This window comes from Neofelis nebulosa, chromosome 12 (assembly GCF_028018385.1).
Source record: "Neofelis nebulosa isolate mNeoNeb1 chromosome 12, mNeoNeb1.pri, whole genome shotgun sequence".
Lineage (NCBI taxonomy): Eukaryota > Metazoa > Chordata > Mammalia > Carnivora > Felidae > Neofelis > Neofelis nebulosa.
In genome coordinates, this window is record NC_080793.1 from 27,367,149 (window position 1) to 27,383,545 (window position 16,397).

Here is a 16,397-nt window from a genome sequence, read left to right on the forward strand (position 1 = left end):
CAAAGTGTCAAGGCTCTCACCATGTGCTTCACTTTGCAGCTCATTCCCCCATAGTCTCTCTTACATCTGAAGTTCTTCCCTCATACAAAGATGCGTTGAAAGTGGGGAGCCCATATCCCACCATTCAGCATCTTTGGCCACCTCCATCTGAAGTTCATGTTCAGGGACACAAGTCCCTGACAGCCTCAGTGCTAAGGACATTGTCTCCATAAGAGCTGTAGGAAATGAAAAAATATTTCTCCCACTTATCCAAATGTTACCCTCAAACATGGCTTAGAAATTCACAAGAATGTAGCTGGTTATTGACAATTCTGACCCTCCAACCAGACTGGAGTCTCTCCCTCCAAAATGGGTGAGGTTGGGGCAAGAGATACAACTTCATATCTCTAAGAAGGAAGTTCTCAAGAAGGTGGTGATTTTATTTTATTACATTTTTTTTGCAGTTTTATACCTAGCAATTAGTTCTCATCCACATTAACAGTCTGTAGATTTTTGAAAGTGGTGACAAGTATATAGGTAACCAACATAAAGAACTTGTTTGGTGAATCTTCATCCTCATTGTTTTCCAGACAACCACATATGGATATGGCATGGAATATTCCTTATTCCTTTGGCCCAGACTCCTTTGTTGAGCCTGGTGTCAATGTGCACATCTGGTGTGCCCATATTCTTCACAGCAAATTTCTGGATTTGAGTGTCCAAGGGGCACACTTCTTGAATCCCACTCCATGGATGTGCTTATGAATGCTGATGAATGATGCTTATGAACTACCTCGTTGATGGCAGAACGGCCCTTCTTCTCGCCACCCTTCTTTGTGGGAGCCATTCTACTAGGCCAGGTTGGAAAGGAAAAGTGGGAGATATTGTGGGAGAGGGAAAGCAGCATGACACCAAGAAGATGGTGATTTTTGCCACTACCTGTTAGACCAGAAAAAAATAGATTCATGGATTCATTCTTGGATTATTAGCTCATGGCTTGAAAAGTTCCTGTCTTACAGTTATAAATACCAAAACCACAAGTTTATTTTATAAATATTTCTTTAATAATATCAAGAGGTTACTTATTTTAAAAACCTGGAATTTAACAATTATCAGATTATGTATCCAATCTACATACTACATGGTCTAAGTATGAAAACTTTCTCAATTATAAAATAAAGCCTTCATTAAAAAAAAAAATCCTGGGAGGAGTTAAGATGGTGAGTAGTATGGGGACCCTGAGGTTGTCTCATCCCTGAAACATAGCTAAATCAACATCAAACCATTTTGAACACCTAGGAAATTGTTTTGAGGATTAATGCAATAATCTGCATAACTTGAGTGACAGATCTTCACAGGTATGTGATGAAGAGAGGTGAAGTGGGGGATAGAACAGCCACAGGACCATGGAGGGTAGGGAGCCATTTTCAGAGAGAGGACAGAGAGAGAAAAAGGGGGAGAGAGTGCAGCGCATGTGGATTCTGCAAGAAAAGCAACGTACCCCCTCCCCCCAGTACCTGAAGAGAAAGAAAGCAAAAAAGAGTAAGGAGAGGGTTTCAATTCCACCAGTTTCTTATAAGCAGTGGAGCACAGCATCTGAAGTTCTGGAGTTCATTGCCTGGCAGTGCTCCAATGAGGAAGCATGGTGAATCCAGTTTGTTTGTTTGTTTGTTTATTGGTGAATCCAGTTTACAAATATCTTAGTAAATTACAAGAAAAAGGCAATCTTATTAACAGCTTAATCTCCAGAAACCTGTGGACTCACTTTCCTGGAGCCCCAACATCACCCCTCCATAGTGATATGGGGAACAAAGGCAAGAAGGAAATGGCAGGCAAAATTAAATTTCTGTATAACCTGAAGCCCACTGACAAATACTTGAGGCTGTCAGAATAGATATTTCTCCAGGAACTCCCTACTTTCTTCATGTTAATGCTTTGCTAGAAGGAAAAGCAAGCTTAGCTTGATAATAGCTAGGCCTCCAGTATCCTGTGAATCTTCTTTAGCTTATGAAAATCTCTTTGAAAACTTCCCCTTGACTTTACCTCCTTCAACTGCATAATATATAACCAGTCACTCTTCACAACCCCAATACAGCTCTTTCTGCCCATGGGTCCTGTGCCCGTGCTTTAATAAAATCACCTTTTTGCACCAAAGATGTCTTCAAGAATTGTTTCTTGGCCGTCAGGTCTGAACCACCCCCACCACCCCAAAACCTCATCACTACCACACTAGTATGGATCAACCCCAGTGAGCAAAGTAGTGCCACCAAGTAGAGAATGGAGCCATTATACCAAGCCCCACCCACCTACATCCTCCAGGCGCATCTCCAGGAGGCCAAGTCAGCCTGACAACAAGAGCAACAGGCCTCTCTCCCTCAGAAGACCAGCACAAATCCCTCCCACCCACTTAGTCTATGGATCAGTGTGTGCTACAAAGATTCAGCTCTAGGGGAAACTGGATCTAGCTTCATTTGGGTTTCATTTTGTTTGTTCACTTTTTCTTTACTTCTGTTTTTATTTATGTGGGTTTTTTTCCCTTTCTTTTTTCTTTTTCTTTTGTAGATACAGAAAGAGCCAATTTTTTATTCTATTTTATTCTCTTTATTCTATTGTTTAAATAAAAAAAATTTTTTTCATTTTAATTTTTGTCTCTTTTTTATCAAGCTTCTCATAATAAGCAGATCAAAACACACTTAGGATCTAGCTTCCTTTATTAGATTATGTATTGTTTACTTTTTAATTTTTTACTTTACTTTATTAATTTTTTTATCTTCCTCCAAAATGACAAGAGGAAGGAATTCACCCCAAAAGAAAGAACAGGAAGAAATGATGGCCAGAGATTTAATCAACACAGATATAAGTAAGAGATCTGAAATACAATTTAAAACTACAATTATAAGAATACTAGCTTGGGTTGAAAAAAGCATAGAAGACATCAGAGAATCTCTTTCTGCAGAGATAAAAGAACTAAAATCTAGTCAGGCCAAAATTAAAAATGCTATAACTGAAATGTGATCTTGAATGGATGCCATGATGGCAAGGATGGATGAACGAGAGGAGCAAATCAGTGATATAGAAGATAAAATTATGGAAAATAATGAGGCTAAAAAGAAGAGGGATACAAAGGCCAAAGATCACAATATAACACTCAGAGAACTCAGCAACTTATTAAAGAGGATTAACATTCACACTTGTTGGGATGAGCAGTGAGTGTTATATGTAAGTGATGAATCACTAAATTCTATTCCTGAAATCATTATTATACTATATGTTAACTAATTTGAATTTAAATTTTAAAAAACTAAAATAAAAATTAAAAATTAAATTAAATTAAATTAAATTAAAAAGAGGAATAACATTAGAATCATAAGAGTCCCAGAAAATGGAGTGAAAAAGGGGCAGAAGGTTTATGTCAGCAAATTATAGTTGAAAACTTGCCTAATCAGGAGAAGGGCAAAGATGTTGAAATCCAAGCAGCACAGAGAACTCCCATTAAATTCAACGAAAGCTGACCACCACCAAGGCATACCATAGTCAAATTCACAAAGTACTCAAAGAAAGAAAGAATCCTGAAAGTAGCAAGGGGGAAAAAAAACGTCCTTAACCTACAAGGGAAGACAGATCAGGTTCACAGCAGATCTGTCAGCAGAAACTTGGAAGGCCAGAAAGGAGTGGCAGGATATTTTCAACATGCTAAGTAAGAAAACTATGCAGCCAAGAATTCTTTATCCAGCAAGGCTGTCATTCAGAATAAGAAGAGAGATAAAGAGTTTCCTAGACAAACAAAAACTAAAGGAGTTTGTGACCACTAAACCAGCCCTGCAAGAAATCTTAAGGAGGACTCTCTGAGTGGAGAAAACACAAAACAAATAAAGAACAAAAGCAACAAAGACTAGAAATGACCAGAGAACATCACCAGAAACACCAATTCTACAGGTAACACAGTGGCACTAAATTCTTACCTTTCAATAATCATTCTGAATGTAAAAGGACTAAAAGACACAGGGTATCAGAATGGATTAAAAACAATAACAACAACAACAACAAGATGCATCTATATGCTGCCTACAAGAAACTCGTTTTAGACCTAAAGAAACCTGCAGATTCAAAGTGAGGGAATAAAGAACCATCTATCATGCTAATGGATGTCAAAAGAAAGCCAGAGTAGCCATACTTATATCAGACACACTACACCTTAAAACAAAGACCGTAACAAGAGATGAAGGGCATTCTATCATAGTTAAGGGGTCTATCTACCAAGATCTAACAACTGTAAATATGTATGCCCCAAACTTGAGACACCCATATACATAAACCAATTAATCACAAACATGAAGAAATTCATTGATAATAATACCATAATAGTAGGGGACTTTAACACCCCACTTACAACAATAGACAGATCATCTAAGCAGAAAATCAGTAAGGAAACAATGGCTTTGAATGAGATACTGAACCAGATGGACTTAACAGATATATTCAGAACATTCATCCTAAAGCAACAGAATACACATTCTTTTCAAGTGCACATGGAACATTCTCCAGAATAGATCACATACTTGGTCACAAATCAGTGCTCAACAAGTACAAAAAATTGAGACCATACCATGCATATTGTCAGACCACAATGCTATGCAACTTGAAATCAACCACAAGAAAAAATTTAGAAAGACCACAAATCTGTGGAGGTTAAATAATATCCTACTAAAGAATGAGTGGGTCAACCAAGATATTAAAGAGGACATTAAAAAGTTCATAAAAGTCAATGAAAAAGACCCAAAACCTTCAGAATGCAGCAAAGGCAGTCATAAGAGGGAAGTATATAGCAATTCAGTCCTTCATAAAGAAGGAAAAAAGGTCTCAAATATACAGCTTAACCTTACACCTAAAGGAGCTGGAAAAAGAACAGCAAATAAAACCCCAAACCAGCAGAAGAAGGGAAATAATAAAGATCAGAGCAGAAATCAAGGATATTGAAATTAAAACAAAACAAAACAAAAACAGTAGAACAGATCAACACTAAGAGCTTCTTTGAAAGAATTCTTTGAAAGAATTAATAAAATTGATAAGCCCCTGGCCAGACTTATCAAAAAGAAAAAGGAAAGGCCCCAAGTAAAATTATGAATGAAAGAGGAGAGCTCACAACCAACACTGCAGGAAAACAAACAATTATAAGAGAATATTAGGAGCAATTATATGCCAACAAATTGGACAATCTAGAAGAAATAGATATGCTCCTAGAAACATATAAAGTACCAAAACTGAAACAGGAAGAAATAGAAAATCTGAACATACCCATAACCAGTAAAGAAACTGAATCAGTAATTAATGATCTCCCCACAAACAAGAGTCCAGGGCCGGATGGCTTCCCAGAGGAATTCTGCCAAGCATTTAAACAAGAGCTAATACCTACTCTTTTGAAATTGTTCCAAAAAATAGAAATGGAGAGAAAACTCCCAAACTCAAACTCAAATGCTGGTAAGGCCAGCATTACCTTGATTACAAAACCAAAGGACCCACTGAAAAGAAGAATTAGAAACCAATTTCCCTGATGAACATGGATGCAAAAATTCTCAACAAGATACTAGCATATCTATTCCAACAATACATTAAACAAATCATTCACCACAATCAAGTGGAATTTATTCCTGCACTGCAGGGGTAGTTCAATATCCACAAATCAATCAAAGTGATTCACCACATTAATAAAAGAAAGGATAGGAACCACATAATCTTCTCAATAGACGCAGAAAAAGCATTTGACAAAATATAGCAAACTTCTTGTAAAAACCCTCAAGAAAGTAGGGATAGAAGGAACATACCTCAACATCATAGAGGCCACATAAAGATTCACAACTAATTATCATCCTCAATGGGGAAAAACTGACAGCGTTCCCTCTAAGGTCAAGAACACATCAGGGATGTCCACTCTCACCAAAACAAAAAGAAATAAAGGGCATCCAGATCAATAAGGAAGAAGTCAAACTTCTACTCTTTGCAGACAACATGATATTCTATGTAGAAAACCCAAAAGACTCCACAAAAAAGTTTCTAGCACTGATACATAAATTGAACAAAGTCTCAGGATATAAAATCAACCTACAAACAGAAGACCATGGTGGGGGGGGGGGGGGAGGGGGGAAGGGGGAGAAAGGGAAAAAAAAAGTTAGAGAGGGAGGGAGCCAAACCATAAGAGACTCTTAAAAACTGAGAATAAACTGAGGGTTGATGGGGGTTGGGAGGGAGGAGAAAGTGGGCGATGGGCATTGAAGAGGGCACCTGTTGGGATGAGCACTGGGTGTTGTATGGAAACCAATTTGACAATAAATTTCATATTTTAAAAAATCAACCTACAGAAATCTGTCACATTTCTATACACCAATAACGAAGTAGCAGAAAGAGAAATCAAGGAATCTATCCCATTTACACGATCACCAAAAATCCAAAGATACTGAGGAATAAACCTAACCAAAGAGGTAAAATATCTGTAGGCTGAAACTACAGAAAGCTTATGAAAGAAATTGAAGAAAACACAAAAAAATGGAAAACATCCCATGCTCATGGATCGGAAGAACAAATATTGTTAAAATGTCTATACTACCTACAGCAATCTACATACTCAATGCAATCCCTATCAAAGTCACATCAGCATTCTTCATAAAGCTAGAACAAACAATTTGAAAGTTTGTATGGAACCAGAAAAGACCCCAAATAGCCAAAGTAATGTTGAAACAGAAAACCAAAGCTGGAGGCATCACAATTCCAGATTTTAAGCTGTATTACAAAACTGTAATCATTAAGACATATGGCACAGGCACAAAAACAGACACATAGATGAATGGAATAAAATAGAGAACCCAGAAATGGAGCCACAAATGTATGGTCAACTAACCTTCCACAAAGCAGGAAAGATTATCCAATGGAAAAAAGACAGTCTTTTCAGCAAATGGTGCTGGGAAAACTGGACAGTGACATGCAGATGAATGAACCTGGACCACTTTCTTACACCATACACAAAAACAGACTCAAAATGGATGAAAGACCTAAATGTAAGACAGAAAACCATCAAAATCCTAGAAGAGAAAACAGGAAGCAACCTCTTGAACCTTGGTCACAGCAACTTCTTACTAGACATGTCTCCACAGGCAAGGTAAACAAAAGCAAAAATGAACTATTGGGACCTCATCAAGATAAAAGCTTCTGCACAGCAAAGGAAATAATCGACAAAACTAAAAGGCAACGAATGGAATGGGAGAAGATATTTGCAAATGATACCAGATAAAGAGTTAGTATCCAAAATCTATAAAGAACTTACCAAACTCAACAACAACCCCAAACAAATGGCCCAGTGAAGAAATGGGCAAAAGTCATGAATAGATACATTACCAAAGAATACATACAAATGGCTAACAGACACATGAAAAGATGCTAAACATCACTCATCATCAGGGAAATACAAATCAAAACCACAATGAGATACCACTTCACACCTGTCGGAATGACTAAAATGAACAACTCAGGAAACAACAGAGGATGTGAGGTGAGGATGTTGGTGGGGAGGTGGAGAGAGGGGGATCCTTTTGCACTGTTGGTGGGAATGCAAACTAGTGCAGACACTCTGGAAAACAGTATGGAGGTTCCTCAAAAAACTAAAAATAGAACTACCCTATGACCCACCAATTACACTACTAGGTATTTATTCAAAGGATACAAAAATGCTGATTTGAAGGGGCATATGTTCCCCAATATTTGTAGCAGCATTAACAATAGCCAATTACAGAAAGAGCCCAAGGTCCATCGACTAGTGAATGAATAAAGAATATATGGTATATATAAACAATGAATTATTACTCAGCAATCAAAAAGAATGAAATCTTGCCATCTGCAACTCTAGATAGAACTAGAGTATATTATGCTAAGTGAAGTAAGTCAATCAGAGAAAGACAGGTATCATATGGTTTTACTCATATGTAATTTAAGAAACAAAACAGATGAATTAGGGGAAGGGTAAAAATAAAATAAGATTAAAAACAGGGAGGTAAACCATAAGAGACTCTTAAATACAGAAAACAAACTGAAGACTGCTGGAGAGGAGGTAGGTGGGGGCGATAGGTTAAATAGGTGATAGGCATTAAGGAGGGCACTTGTTGAGATGAGCACTGGGTGTTATATAGAAGTGATGAATCACTAAATTCTACTGAAACCAATACTACACTGCATGCTAACTAACTTAAATTTAAATAAATAATAAAATAATAAACAATAAAAATCCCATATATTGGAAAACTAAACAAAATGGCATTAAATAGCCCTTGAGTTTAAAGAATATTAGAAATTAAGAAATACTTAGAATTTAATGGAAATGAAATATAATATGTCCAATATGTCAATATTTATGAACACAACTAGAGAAATATCTAGAAATATACAGGCTGAGTGAGATACATTTTGTCAGTAAAAACATAATGATTTAAGGGGGAAAAAAAAGCTAAGCTTTTAACTTAAGAAGTTAGGAAAAAAGCCCCAACAGAACACGTATTCAAAGAAACACAAATGTAGTAAATAATAAAAGGTAAGTGCAGGGGCGCCTGGGTGGCTCAGTCGGTTAGGCATCCTGCTTCGGCTCAGGTCAGGATCTCGCGGTCCGTGAGTTCGAGCCTCGCGTCGGGCTCTGTGCTGACAGCTCAGAGCCTGGAGCCTGTTTCAGATTCTGTGTCTCTCTCTCTGACCCTCCCCCGTTCGTGCTCAGTCTCTCCCAGTCTCAAAAAATAAATAAACATTAAAAAAAAATTTTTTTTTAAAAAGGTAAGTGCATAAATCAATAAAATAGATAAGAAATAGGGGAAAGATGAGCTTAACAAAACTAAATCTGCTTCTTAGAAAAATTTTAGGAAGATAGTCCTTTAGCAAGATTGAGCAAGGCAAGAAGGGGAGGATACACATAACCAAATATAAAAGTAAAAAGAAGTAAATAACTATAGATACAATTTTTAAAAACTAGTAAAAATGTAAAATAATATTATGAACAACTATCCATTAAGTAATTCGAAATCTAAACAAATGAATACATTCCTGCAAAAAATAAAGTCATAAAATGCCAAAACTGGTGCAAGAAAAAAAACAGAATACTTGGCCAGACTAATAAACATAAAGAAGTTAAAATAACAAGGAAGTTAAACAGACCTCTCTACTGAAAAAACTCTAGTCTCACAAAGCCTTATTGGTGATCTACCAAATTTTCAAGAAATTGATAATTCAAGTCTTATACAAACGGTTCCCGTGATAAAAATGTCGAGATTATTTTATAAGACTAGCATCATGTTGATTCCCAAACAAAACAAATTTGTTGCCATAATCATAGTTAGCATTTAGATATAACTTACTATGTGCTAGGTATTTTTCTAAGTGTTTTCTATATTTTAACTCATTATTTACAAATACCATTTATAAGTTAGGTATCGTAAACATTAACCCCATTTTCTAGATGAAAAAAAAAATAATAATAATGCCAGAAAGGTTTACTGCTTCCTCAGATCACACAGCTAGTAAGTGGCCAAACTAGAAGTGGAAGCTAAGTAGTTTGTTTCCAAAGTCTATACTCTTAAGCACTATGTCATATTTTTCCTAAAGAAATAAATCAGTGGCCAAATTAATTTCATAGAAGCAAAAACATTAGCTAGCAATACCTAATAGCATATGTAAAACAAAATATATCAGGGGCAGGTAAGGCTTATCCCAAGAATGCAAAAATGGTTCAGTATCAAAAAACATCTCAAGGTAATTTAACACATTAATAGACTAGATGAGAAAAAATTTTGATACAGCGAAAAACAAAGTTTCTCACCTATTTCTGACAAAAACTCTTAGCAAACTAGAAATTACAGGGAACTTCATTACTATGGAAACATATCTGTAAACTCATCATCTATGTTTTTCTTATTAGATAAAATATAAGAACATAAACAAAGCAAAAATTGGTTTTCACCATTTGCCATCATCTTAGGTCATACCCAACACAATAGTAAAATAAGAGGGAAAAAATAACAGATGTCAGGGCTGCAAAGAAATAAAGTCAACAATACTTGAAAATAGTGTAATCATCTACATAGAAGAGAAATACAAGGAAATAATCAAGCTATTAATATAATTATAAGAGTTCAATGAGGTCAGTAAATATAAGGTAAATAAATATAAATAGGATTTTTCTTCCCCAGTAATTGCTAAACAGAAAATGTTATCAAATACAAAATGCCATTTAAAATAGCACGAAAAGTTATAATTATCTAAGAATTTACTTAAGTATATTAAAATATCAATTTCTCCCCAAAATAGCCTAAAAATTAAATTCCAAACTGTATTTCAGTTAGGTCTTTAAAGAACTCAATTTATTCTAAAATTTATATGAGAGAAAAAATGCCAATGATTAGTTAAGCTAAGTTTGAAAAAGCTAAATAAAGAGTAGAAATTTGCTTTTCAGATATTAAGATCTACACAAAGCCTCTGTAACAAAATTAATACTTAACAAGAACAAATAAACCAGTGGAAGATAGTAGACAGTTCTGAAACAGATCTATGAATTTATGGTAACCTGATATATAATAAAGGTAGCGCTACAAAGCAGTATTAAAAGGCCTAATTATAGATGGTATTTAGAAATAACGAGCCTAGTATATGAAAAAAACACTAAAAACTAGACACCTAACTTTACACCATATACAACACTATTTGCAGATGGATTAAAGATGTAAATGAAAAAGATATAACAATGTGATTGATACAAATAATGTAGAATACTTGTCTACCCACAGGAGGAAAGAACATCGAAAACAAAACTGAAAGTTTAATCCATAAGGCAAAAAAAAATTATAGATTTTATTACAAAAAAAATGTGGACATCCATTTAATGAAGAATACCCGTAATAATGTTAACAGACATAGGACAGATGGAAGAAAATATTTTTATTGGCTAAAAATAGGATACTAGTATCTGGAATTCATAGGATACAGAAGGAATTTCAAAAATCAATAATGAAAGAATAGGAAATCTAGCCACAATATGGTACAAAGATATTAACTGGAAATATGCAGAAGAGGAATTCTAACAGGCTAACAAACATATGAAAATATACTCAAACTCATTTGTATTTATGGAAATGCATATTAAAACAATGAGGGATATTAAAGAGGGGACATCACTACAGATCACATGGGCATTAAAAGGATAACAAAGAAATACCATGAACTCAAGACCCACTAATTTGATAACCTAGATGAAATGGACCAATTTCTTGAAAGATAAAATTTACTGAAACTCACACAAGAAGATTATGTCATTATACATTTGTCCAAACCCATAGAATGCATAACACCAATAGTTAACCTTAAGGTTAACTATAAACTTTGGGTGATTATGATGTGCCATCGTAGGTTCATGAATTGTAACAAATATACTACTCTCATGGGGGATACTGTTATTGAGGAGGCTATGCATGTGAGGGGTCAGGGAGAATATGGGAACATTCTGCAGCTTCACTTCATTTAAGGTTCACTTCACTGTGAACCTTAAATCGTTCTGAAAGTCTTAATATGTTTTTAAAAAGCTAATCAATAAAAGGACCCAAAAACTAAAAATTAGAAAGGTTGCTAATATTAGAATGAATGTAGTAATACAGGTCGCCTCCTACAATGGTGTAAGGAAGGTTGGCCAGGTACAACAATTCTCGTGTGCAAGCTATCAGTCCTTCAATTAAATGCACGTATATCCTTTGGCTCAGAAATCCCACTCCTGAGTTCATATCTCAGAAAAAGAATCACACAGATTGACATGAGAACATGTTCAAGTTATTTCACTGAGTTATTCTTAACAGTGGTGAATTGGAAACAATCTAGCTAGCTGTCTCTCACACCTCAAGAAGAAATGAGTAAAATTTATTTGTTGCATATTATGGAATACTAAGCATTATTTAGAAGCTACAAACCATATACACACAAAACAACATGGAGAGATCTAAAAACACAATTCTGAGTGAAAAGTAAGAGAAAACCTTGCAAGGACCATCGTTGATGATTGATCATCCATGAGTTTAGGAGTACAATTAATTCAACACTGCACAACACAGAGCCTAAATAGTCAAGTGCAGATTTTTAAACATGTTTTTGTATTTATATATGGTTGATATATATTTTTATATATGAAACATCTATATTTTATATGTATTTTAATATATATATAATTGAATATTACACAGCCAATTAAAAAAGCTGTTGTTTTTTATGTGTTGATGAATGATCTCCAAAATATACTAAGTAGAATATGTAAGATATTAAATGAAATATATAGCATGATACTTGTATGTTATATGTTTATACTTATGTATACATATGTACACATGTATATTATAAATATGTGTGTACTTATATACATATGAATATATATAGTATACACATATACTTTATACACCCAGAAGAAAAGAAAAATAAGAAACTGGTACCTGTGTTTGCCTCTGGGATGGAAAACTGGGGCGGCTAAAGGGCAGGGATAGGAAAAAGACTACTTTTACTCTATGCCCTTTTGTAACTTTTGAATTTTGTACTGTTTGCATCTATTTCTTAAATGAATACTCAAAATCATTACAAAAACGAAACTAAAATATGTGCATATACTGAGAGAAAACACTACAATCATTTGTCTATATGTCTTTCCTTCCAGGCTGAGCCAAGGGGTCAGTCAAATTCATCTTTACATCTCCTAAACGGCTCCTGCCACATAACAGGTTCTCAACAAATGTTGAAAGAAAGGAAGGGAACTACAAAAGGAAGAAGGAAATTAAAATGTGATGGGTGAGGGGCGCTTGGGTGGCGCAGTCGGTTAAGCGACTGACTTCAGCCGGGTCACGATCTCGCGGTCGTGAGTTCGAGCCCCGCGTCAGGCTCTGGGCTGATGGCTCGGAGCCTGGAGCCTGTTTCCGATTCTGTGTCTCCCTCTCTCTCTCTGCCCCTCCCCCGTTCATGCTCTGTCTCTCTCTGTCCCAAAAATAAATAAAAAACGTTGAAAAAAAATTTTTTAAAAAAATGTGATGGGTGAGATGTAGATGGTTATTAGTTCCTTTTTAACACTTTTCTATAATTCTCGCTTTCAAAATTAATATTGTTTTAATCAAAACCATGACTGGTGTCAGTGTGGAGTACAGAAGTGAAAATGGAGGCTAATAGTTGAGAGACTATTCTAATAGTTAAGACAGGAGATTCTGCATGGCCTAACTTGGGTGCTGCCAATGAACCAAAGGCTCTTGCCAGACTCTTTCCTCTGACACTTACTTGATGGTGTCTTCTCCACCACTATGATTCAGGTACCCTTAGGCAGAGTGAATAGAGAGAGCTGACCCGATGCCATCAGAATCAATAGTACACTAAATGATAAGCTGAACCCACCAGAGTGGTTTCTTGCTCTTTTTTAGCCAAAGCTTGAGGTTGTTGCTGGGCATAAGGAAGTAGGAAAGGAAAGGTAAATTGAATATAGCTCAGGATCACCAGGTGCCCAACATCCACGTACTCTAACACTGGGCTCTCCCATCTGTCCCTATGGTGGTCCTGGGTCTGTTCTTAATGGATCCCAGTCTTTAAACATTCATTTGACCTCCCTCTCCTCCAGGTCTTTTTCTTTCCAATTTCTTAACCCTCAGTCCCATCTTCACTTTCTAGCTGTTCTCCAAGGCTTCACCTTTTTAAGTACCTTTTATGTGTTAAATATTGGACTCTGTTGCTGGGCTCCAGTGAATGTTGCTTAAAACACAAAAGGTTAAGCAGAGAGCAACTGTATTGATTAAACATCCATTTTCTCTCCTTTTGTTTTTGTAAGAGCCCTTGATGTTGTCTCTGATTGACAGCCCCACCTGCACACCTCTGGCCCCAGATTCCCCTTGGTAATGTCACTGAGAGCTACAGAGCACCTCACCCACTCCACACAAGCCACAGATCCTTCATGTACAGCTTTCAAAGTAAAAAATGAAAAAGAAAGAAAGAGAAAGGTAGCTTTTCTCTTTTTTCCTTTCTTTCTTCATTCCTTAGACATATTTTATTTCCAGAAGTCCCTGTTGAATGAAGAAAAGTAAAACGGGGAGAAGAGAAAGCTTTCAGCACTGACCCCTCCCTTTTATTCGAATTTCTTCAGCTAGCAAGCCTTTGAATATGCTTTCAAGAAGGTGACAACCTTGTTAAATTAGCTTTTCCTTCTTGCCTCTCACAGTGTGAATGACCTAAAGAATTCTTCCTGCAAGACTAACAAAATTACACCCATTAGCAAACTCGGCATGAGAGGCTTGGTATGATGGTGGCTTTGCCCTGTTGTCGGTTCATGATAATGACTACATCAGCTGGCTTTGACTCTCCTCTGCTCTTCCCTAAAAGTGTAATATTGCAAATAATAGGGCATCACTTTGCCATTAGAGAAGAGGATAAGCCTCCCAAGTATAGAAGCCAAATGTCCAGTTACTAATATGTACCCAACAATAAATGAGGTCAACCAACTATAAAAATTCATCTCCTTCCCCAAAAAGCTCTATTTACACAACCAAGTGAAGCCTATTCATAAGAACAGGGTCATTCATAAGGATGATCACTACAGTTGGCAGGACTAACTAGAGTGACCAAAAGTATAGGGCAATGTCTTAGTAACTTGAACCCCTATATGGTTCCTTCACCAGGTTTTACTCCCATCCTCACCTCTGAGAGTTCAGTTTATACCTTTGCAGAGAGAAAGTCTAACTTGGATCATATTCTGAATTACTGTCAGTAGAATTTATCTAGACAAAAGCTGTGGGACAAAGAAATGAGGTGCAAAGCTCGATGGCTGCCTCTCTCCTCCTATACTTAGCAAGACCCAAACCTCAAACAGGAACCAACCCAATGGCCCAGGAATGTGATGGAACCAGTTTTATCAATTTGCAAAAGCTGACAACTTAATTTTCAGGAATTTTGCAAGCCAGTTGTTAATCACGCTATTATTAGAAATTAAGTTATATAAAATTATCATTAAGTTATATTAGAAACAAGGGTAATAAATATTCAAAACTCATCCCTTCCTAATTACTTTACTACATTTTGTGTTTCTGCACTTGCTGTGCTGATAATTTTACTATTATCTATACTCTCGCCATTATTTACATCTATTCACTCTGTATGGTTGAAATACTATTGTGCATCTACTCCATGTTCAGTGATATCACACTGATAGCTTGAAATCGGCCATGGTGGGAGTATTTATAGCACAGAAATTGGCAATGCTACAAATCAGAGCTTGATTTATTGTTCTACTTATTGTCCAGACCAGGCCTCAGTGATCGGTGGCTCAACAGACAAACCCAGTCCTTACTTTTGTATTGCCCACAAGCTAAAAGTGATCTTTACATTTTTAAAGGTTATAAAGGTCTCATCATAAAAGAACAAGAAAGAAGAGGAAGAGGAGGGAAAAAAAGAAGGGGAGGAAGGGGAGGAAGGGGAGGAAGGGGAGAAGGGGAGAAGATGCAGAGATTCAAAAGGGTCTGATAGTAAATATACTAGGATTTGTGAGCTTTACACTCTGTTACAGTTACTCAATTCTGCCACGGTAGTGCAATGGTAGTCACTGGGTGTGGCTATGCCTCAGTAAAATGTTATTTTCAAAAGTAGGTGGTGGATTAGATTTGATTCACAGGCCAACCTCTGATCCCCACTCAGGAAAGCATTCTTAAAGAATCAATTGCCTATATAAATTGACAACAAAGGGTGCCGTATACTTTCTGATTTGTAAATTTGTGCTATACACAAATCTTTATGTTAGTAAAATTTATAATAAACATAACACACACATACATTTTTATTGGCAAGCTGGTTGTTAAACACTTAACCACCGTACCACTGCTCACTGCCCACTTCCTTCACAGAAAGATGAAGTCCATGTTCTTCAGGAGCTCACAATCCAGTGTGAAAGGCCAATAAACAAAAGATGAATGGCACAAGGCAGAGAAATAGGTGCAGAAAACACAAAGGACCCAAGTGTTCTGGGGCAAAGAGAATGAAGAAACCAATGTTCACTATTCCAGGTAAATCCACAGAGAGAAGCTGACTAAATCCATACAGCAACCCCATGAAGTACATGTTAATTGTGTCTATATCATATATGGGCAACTGAGATGCAGAAATTTAGTTAATATGCCCCCGTCATAAAGCTGATAGAGGCAGAACTAAAATTCAAAGCCAGGGCTGGTTTGATGCCAAAGTCCTTGTTCTTTCACTCCACTCCCGATTAATCCCTTGTTTATAAAAATAGTGTAATCATATTCATACCTTGATTCACTGCAAAATGTCTCTCCCATACTCTTTCCTAATAGGTTCTCCTCTCTCCAGTACCTCTGCCATATGAGTTTATTATTGCCCCCAAA

At 36.3% G+C, this 16,397-nt stretch overlaps 1 long non-coding RNA gene across 2 annotated transcripts in view; it reads left to right on the top strand.

Annotated features, from left to right (window-relative positions):
* The window catches only part of LOC131491543 (uncharacterized), a 28,074-nt gene extending 11,966 nt beyond the window's left edge, over positions 1-16,108 (top strand). The window contains exons 4-5 of one of the 2 annotated variants that reach the window (XR_009251520.1): positions 12,689-12,819; positions 15,900-16,108. This is a non-coding gene — a long non-coding RNA (uncharacterized LOC131491543). The remainder of the gene's footprint in view (positions 1-12,688; positions 12,820-15,899) is intronic. The other variant, XR_009251518.1, reaches the window with a different exon arrangement.
* Positions 16,109-16,397: the final 289 nt, after the last annotated feature.